Source organism: Festucalex cinctus, chromosome 11, assembly GCF_051991245.1.
Source record: "Festucalex cinctus isolate MCC-2025b chromosome 11, RoL_Fcin_1.0, whole genome shotgun sequence".
NCBI lineage: Eukaryota > Metazoa > Chordata > Actinopteri > Syngnathiformes > Syngnathidae > Festucalex > Festucalex cinctus.
This window is the reverse complement of record NC_135421.1, coordinates 13,966,472-13,974,997: the sequence shown is the minus strand read 5'-3', so window position 1 is coordinate 13,974,997 and position 8,526 is coordinate 13,966,472.

Sequence of the window (8,526 nt, the reverse complement as noted above, 5' to 3'; positions counted from 1 at the left end):
AACAGGCTGGAAGGCGGCTCTCGGCTTCGGCACCACTGTGCTACAGATACTGAAATGACAATTTTGCGAACGTAGTTAGTCCTGGTAATGCATGTGGCACTGGGTTGACCGCCACTTACCTTCCACAGCTGGGGCCTGCAGGTGGTCGTCGCTGAGTCCCGCCCCTTGTCGCTACTTTGCTCTCGCAAGCTAATGCTAATGCACGCACTTCGGCTGCATTCTATCGCGAAATCGAGTGGTGAACTTTTACATACTGTCCCTTTAAGCAGCGAAATCCACCCGGTTTTATCTAGTCCTAGGCGGCCATTTTGTCACTTGCTGTTGACTGAAAATGACATCACTGTTGATCAAGGCTCAGATAATGGGATATATTCTTGACACCGGAATCTTTAAGATGATATATTTTCGTGGCCCGAACAAGTAAATGTGAATACGCTTAAGGAAGACCCTAGATGAATCCCATTTTGGGAAAGTTCAGAAAGTGTGCTGGACATGGCTGAAGGGTGAAAACCAGATCTGCTAGAGTGCCAAATAGAATACCTGTAATGGACAAAACATGAAAAAATATGCATTTGGTTAACATTGTCCCTTTTGAATGAAAATTGATGTATAATATTTATTTTCCTTTGGATCCAACAGAAAGTCTGGATGAAATATACAACCGAACTTCGACACGAGTTTGTTCTCTACGACCTCACTTCCTGCTCTCCTGTTAGTGTTTCCACACTCAGCGAACCTTTTAGCTGTTCTTATTTACACTTGATGGTCTGTGAAGCACTTTTGTAAATGTTATTCTTTTTAAATAGTAGTATAAATATAGGCTGCTTACTTACAGTGAGCTCACCCCATACTAGGAAAGCAGCATCACCTTTTTTTTTCTTTTTCAGTGCACACAAAAGCAATAGTTATATGTGGACTCTGTGACAGAAATGTTAGCAATGTTCGTAAGGCCAGTAAGTGTTATTCCATGTCAAACTAACAGCATGCCAGGTTCAATAGACGTGAAATAAAGGCAGCTCTTAACAAGTTTGTTTTATAGCTAAATTACCATGTTTACACTCACTACTGGAAATGGTAAAAAATATTTGTCTTCATTTCAGACGTGTTTTAGCAGGGAATGTGGAAAGTTTTCAGTATTACAATGGAGGAAGTGGTTATGATGAAGGCTTCTTTTATCCACCCAAACTTGTCCTTTAGAAATACAGTAGTTCTCTAAACTTTCATGGTCACATTTTGGGGTGCTTTTCTCGAAGTCAAAGCTGAACTAAAGATGGTCTAGAACGCATCCCTGTGGTATTCCACATTTCTTTTGATCTATGTAAATGCAAATATTTATTGTGAACTAAGGTAAATAAGTACCGGTACAATTTTAAAGGGATAATTTGCCTTGTTAAAACTGCTAGCATGATTTGAATGTAGCTCCATTTCACTAATCCACCCAACAGGATAGGGATGGGTATTGAGCTTGTACTAAACTGGCCCCAGTGCTAAACTATTAAAGATTGGAGTATCGATAAGCTCCACCCTTAATGGTTCTTTGAACAGTCTTAAAATGAAGGTAATCATTTAGGAAGCATTTTCATACTCTTTTCGTGGAACATACCGGTTGTCCAAAATGGGCACGTCGTCCGTTTTCGTTTAAAATGACGTCTTTAAACATTTCCATTCTGTGTCGCACGTCGAATGAGCGAACGGATTGATGAGTCCATGAAGCTGCTTGCCAGACACATGGATCTTCTCTGTTTTTGTCTTTGAAAAATAAATGCTTCGATCCTCGCGGTGTATATTTGAGGCTCATGCAGAAAAAGGGAAAATACACAGCATCTGGACGAGGAATGTTCGCAGATAGCCGAGTAATGGATGCTGGCCGCTCGAGACTGAGCCGCAAAAAATGGAAGGACGTTGGATCAACATTGGAAGGAAGGATAGAACACGAGGCCACACTTGAAGGTCTGAAGCCTTCAAACAAGATCAGGAAATAATCGAATTACAAATAATCAGTTCCAGGGTCAAACTGTGACCATCATAAAACACATTTATTGACCGCACATACATTGTTTTGCGGCACATTTCTTGACTGTTAAGCACTCTATGATAAACTGGCACACATAAAACTAAAATAAATAAAAAATATTAACTCATTCACACCAGACAGACATGTAATAGCATTGGAATAGGAAGGTGCAATACTTTCACTGAGTGTCATTTTATACAAACATGTCTCTTATGGGATGTACGTATAAGTAATTGATACTCAACATCAAAGGGTGTGAAAGATTCTCTTCTTGTGTCATTAGCCATTTGGCTTTTTTGCTACATGCTAGTTACATTAGCATCAGAGCCTATACTTTTTTTTTTTTTTTTTTTTTTTTTTTTATAAAACTACTGAAATGTTAATTACTGTAAACTGTCCCCTATTGAACAAATAAATAATCAAATCAACTTGGTAAAATTTATTTTTGTGTATAATTAATTTCATTAATTACATTGCTCCTATCTTACTGAAAAGCCCTTCTATAGAGTAATTTCCAGTTCTTGAGAAATAAATAGAATAATAAAAAATCATAACCAATATGAAAAAAAAAATATTATTATTTGAAACAAAATGGTATTACACAATGAAAAAACATAAAACAAAATAGACAGAGGAAATAATACTTATAATTCGATTACTAGAATAGAATAAAAAAAAGAAGCTGACCCACAAAATTCGATAAATGAAAGAAATCCTGATACTAAAAAATTGAATAAAATAGCAATGATTAAGCTAAAAGAGTTCTAATAGAATAAAAAGTATATTAGACTTAAAAAAAATAACAAAACAGAATTTGAAAAAATGCAATTAAACTGCATGAAACTAAATAAAATTCCCTAAAAATACCATAATAATAAATAACAACAAACTATAAATCTAATTATGAAAAGTGCAGGGGTTAATCCCTACAAGAAATCAACAAAAAGTAAAAAGCAAAAACAAAATAAAAAAGAAAAGTCCACAAAAGAGAAATACTCGTAATTAAAAACGAAAAATATTCCCTAGAAAATACAAAAAAAAATCAAGAGAAACATATAATCCATGAAAATTAACAAATAAAACACTAATACATAAAAATGAAAAGCCAATGAAATACAAATTAATAAAAAAAGAACAATAAGCATTAAAAAGAAAATGATCCTTGAAAAACAGATAGATTAAAAAAAACAATTTTTGAAAATAAACAAATAAATTACTAATAAATAAAAAAAATTATCCTTAAAAAATAAAAACAATAAATAAATTGCCAATATAGAAATACATTTCCATATAAGAAAATGAAAAAAATAAATAAAAATAATAATAAGAAAAATAATCTCGATAAAGAAAACAAGTCAATTACGAATCATAAAAAAAAATGTGAGGGACCTGTGGAGCCCAGACAGCGGCTGACAGTGGGACAGAACTCAATGTATTTTGGACTCATGGGTCCCAGTCATCAAGTGCAGTGTACACTTGTCCTACGTCTTGCACAATGTAGTGGCAACCAAACAAAGCACACCAGAGGAGGAGAATAAATTCCTCTCGTCATTTATCATCACCTGCGGCTTTGAAAGGTCAGCGTGTGTCTGCTGATTATTTAGACTTCCTGTAAAAAGAGATTATTATTCCTCCTTGACAACCTGTGGAGGAAATATGCCACCTTAATAGAGCTTTTGTAAATTGTGTATTTGTGCAAGTGTACAGGAAGCTGCGCGTGTGACGTATGTACATGTGGCGGCGAGACCACCAGCTTTGCTGCTCCAGCTATAGCGTTGCTCATCAAATCAGGGGAGAAAGAAAAATGATGATGGTCAAAACAGTACCAGGCTAGAATGGTAGACAGGTGGGGGGGCCATGACGGATGGAGGAGGACGCATAGCTCGCACGCAGCCATACGTCCGCTGAGACACGGGTACACAAACGCACGTTCTGCTCAAGGAACCGGCGAGGCCTCCTTTTAATGTGGCAGATAAATAATCGTCTGGTCTGTGAGTTTAATGCTGCGAACATCACCCAGAGGATTTAACAACATACAGCAGCTTTAACTAACTGTCCATGTGTGTATAGTCTCACTTTCGGGTGCATTAGGAGTACAGTACAGTTTTTCTCATGAAATACTCAAGTCAACTTTATTTATAAAGCATTTTAAAACAAACATTGCTGTATACAAAGTGCTGTATATGGAACAGAAATCGGTCATGCAGTAAAGAATAAGTAAAACAAGAACAAAACAAACATAAGTGAGTATACAAGTAAATACATTTTACATCAATAAATTAACAACAAGAAGTAGGTGAGTGAATAAATGAATAAAGAAAGAAATAAACTAAACAGAAAATTCCCACACATAATACAGCATATTCATTTATTTTTAAGCAATTTTTATTAAATTACTTTTTTTTTTTTTTTTACATGTTGCAGCACTCAAAACGACTCTTTTAAATAAAATAAGTAAACTACATTCAACTGTATGTATTAATATATGCAATCACAATGATTTCGCCACGAGCGACTTTGCATGAGGTGAAAAATGACCCTGGCGCAAGTCTGTACGCTTTAGGTCCCTCTAGTGGAGACCTGTGTTATTGCATATGCACTTGAATACGGACGCTGTGCCATGTGACCGTGGCATGCACCGTTGCGTCACTAAAAGCAACTCGTATTTGATTACATTAATCTATTGTATCACGTGGATGCATATCATCATTTTTTCATTAATTTGATCAACTCATCAAATCACGCTCATACATAGATTAATAAAATTTGAACATATGTCTAGAAGAGGGTTATTTTTTTTGTTTTGTTTTGTTTTTATTTTGGGATACATGGCTAATGTGTAACAATACTGTACTTTAAATAAAAAAAATAAAAAAAATCAATTGATAAAACAAATTTCAAATGGCCATTGTAAAAGAGCTGGACCAGATGGCATCGTAACAGATATTGTGTATTTTTCAACAGTTGTGTCCAGATTGTACCGATTGTGTTTTTAATAGCTGTTGTCATGGCAGCCGGGCATGAACATGTTGAGACATGAACATCACGTGATGTGCAACAAAGTGTTTCATCATTCTCATCAAGTTCCATCCTAACCGCACTGATCAACTCGTTGTTTGTTTGTTTGTTTGTTTGTTTGTTTGTTTGTTTGTCTGTTTGTTTCTTTTGCATTAAGTGACACACTAGGAATATGAAGTAGCCTACGTTTGACCATCGACTGCTGCTTTAAATTTTAATGTTACTACTCCATTATATGCAAAACCTAGCAAATCCATTTTATTTCACCATGACTACTGCTTTTATTGTTTGTTGATATTATCATTCTGGTTGATAAGGGTTTAAATTGAAATAATAAGGTTTGTGTTTCGACATAGACGTGTAGTAGTTCTATATTATGACCACCAGATGTCGACATCTGCTTCCTCTTCCAATAAATGCTGGAGAAAAAAACAGCATCAAAAGAAAAAATAGTAATGTAATAATAACTCCACTATATCAAACTAATAAGACCTTTGTATTGTCTTCCACATGACATGTAATCGTTTTTTCCCATTTTCTTTTTTTTTTTATATATAAAGAGCGTTTGGACTTTGCTTACTTGTGACGTTGCATGCCACATTTTCCTAGATGCTTATACCCTTATGGATATGGACTATGGAGTAATAAAAATAATAACTATCAGACATATGCGTGCAGGTTAAGGGCTTAAAAATGTTTGCTTGTGCTTGTAACTGTAGAAACACACGACGGTGACGTCACATATTCGATCTTTATATGCCAGATGAGGGTGGAGACTGGATTGTTTTTCATTGACGCCAACTTAATTCACTTCACATGACGCGAGCCAACCAGGTTTCAGTATGTACAGCATGGTGTGGAAAAAATATACTTTGTTCATAAATACATCAAATAATCTATTAAAAATGTATATATATTTTTTGTTTTTTAATAGAATTATTTTGGGGTTTTTTTTTTATCATGAAAATACAATAAATGTATCAACAATTAAATGCTTTAATTAATTTCTAGTTTATGTAAACTATATATACTGTATATTTTCATGAACCACTTAATTATACAAACAATAAATACTGCATTTTGAAATGTCACACTTGATTTTTAATGTTTGTGTATTTTCAATTTTATTAAATACAATAAATAAGACCTACTCCATTTAATAATGTAGTCATATTCTAATTATTTTAAAGTAATGTTTTGTAATAAAATGTTTTCATTATAAAAATGGCAGCACTGTAGCACTAGCAGTTAGCATGTCTGCCACGCAGAGGTTCTGAGGTTCGAATCTGAGTAGAATTTTGCATTGCTTGCATGGCTTTTCTCCTCTCTTGCTTCTTCCCACGTTTCAAAAATACTTATATGCATGTTTGGTTGACTTAAAACTAAATTGCTGTAAGTTTTTTCTTTCTTTCTTTTGTAAATGTTTGTGTATGCTTTTGTTTTTTAAATGACTGATGACTTCATTTAGGCAGCCTTTGTTGTCACCCTTAAACACATTTAACAAGGACTTTGTTGTGACAGCAGATTAATGGAATCCAGCCTGGAACATGTCATTATGTCATCTTGTCAAATAAAGAAATAAAAATAATAAAAGGGCCATCCTCCCGATGAGTCACGATGCTTAAGAACGCCAGCGTTACACGACGACAGTGACAGAAAATGTGACCTCCTCGCTCCAGTGACTTTCCAAAACAAATGTTTGGACTGTGACCGCTTTTACTTGACTTTGTAGTGCTTTCCATGAGAAAAGAAATCATCAATTCAATGTGGAGATCAGGTTGCAGCAAGACACGGAAGTTGTATCATTTCACTGATCTTAGTTTGATGAATGATATTTTTAACTGGAATTACTTCATAACATTACAAGGTTTGTATTGAACTATAGCTTGTTTTTCTTTTAATAGTCTTGACGTTTATGTTGTAAGATTGTAACGCTTCTCTTTTTGTTAAAATTATGACTGTACTTATACATTCGCATGCTCGTACCCACCTATGTAACTGTTTATCATACTATTGATCCACATTCAGTGTTTCATGAAATACACACAAATCAAGAAACTTGCTCAACACACTTATAGTACAACCAAGATCAAGTCCAAGTAAAAAGCAACATCTATTTCACTAGATAATATGCATTTTATTATCAGTTACTTTCTCTCTGAGTCTTGCAACAGCCAATCAGAGTGATCAGTTTTCACCGATGGCCAACACAATTTTTCCTTCTGCAATTTATTAAATATATTTTCAAATTGTTTGGTTGTAAATCATCATCATCAAATGTGATAATCATCATCAAACTTACTACCTTCTCTCAATAAAGACGCTGGTTTGATCATGTGCGAGTACAACCATATTGACCTTTGAACTATCCATCCATCCATTTTCTTAACCGCTTACTCCTCACAAGGGTTGAGGGGGGTGCTGGAGCCTATCTCACCTGGCTTTTGGGCAGTAGGCGGGGGACACCCTGGACTGGTTGCCAGCCAATCGCAGGGCACACAGAGACGAACATCCATCCACGCACACAAGCACACCTAGGGACAATTTTAAGCGCCCAATCAACCTGCCATGCATGTCTTTGTAATGTGGGAGGAGACCGGAGTACCCGGAGAAGACCCACGCGGGCACGGGGAGAACATGCAAACTCCACCCAGGAAGGTCGGAGCCTGGACTCGAATCCAAGTCCTCAGAACTGGGAGGCGGACATGCTAACCACTCGTCCACCGTGCCGCCACTGTATAATCATTTTATAAATTGTAATTTCAATCTGAATCAAAATAAATTGATTAGGATTGCTTCTGTAATCAGACAGCCCTACTAAATATGGCGACAAAGTAGTTCAATTAGCAACCCTGAGTAGACCTTGCTTGGTAAGAATTTAAGCCATACTCAAAAACCTGACTGATTTCAACTGGATTTTCACATGTGGACTCATTCAAACCCCAAAACAAGTAAATATGTTTTTTTTAATAAATTGTCCATCACTCCCAAACACTTTTTTTTTCAATGCAAGGGCATACACAGAGGGCGTTGACACAGCTTCTGACACGAAGAGGTGGCTTAAAGAAATGGTAGTTTTTATTTAAAAAAAAAAAAAAACGACCAGCAGGTGGCAGCAGAGTATAAGAGATCAGCAAGGTCCATGTTGCAACAAGCTCTTTTTGTCAGTTTCAACAGGAATGTATTCACACCTGTTGAAACAGTTGAAACCTGTTGAAACAATGAAACTTAGCTATATTCCAATGTTAATTGCTGCAAAAAAGACAGATACAACTATACTTTTTTTCTTGATGAAAGAGACTCAAATATTTCTCTTGATAGGTTCTATGTGTGTGTGTGTGTGTTTTTTTTTTTTTTATTTATTTTTTTATTATTGTAATAGAAGAACATAATATTCTGTGGGACTTGTAAAATCACAGACAGGAGCGAAGGGGGTTGCTTTATGGCTGGAGGTAATGAGTTAAATGCACTATAATTCTGGATCCTTTTTGGTG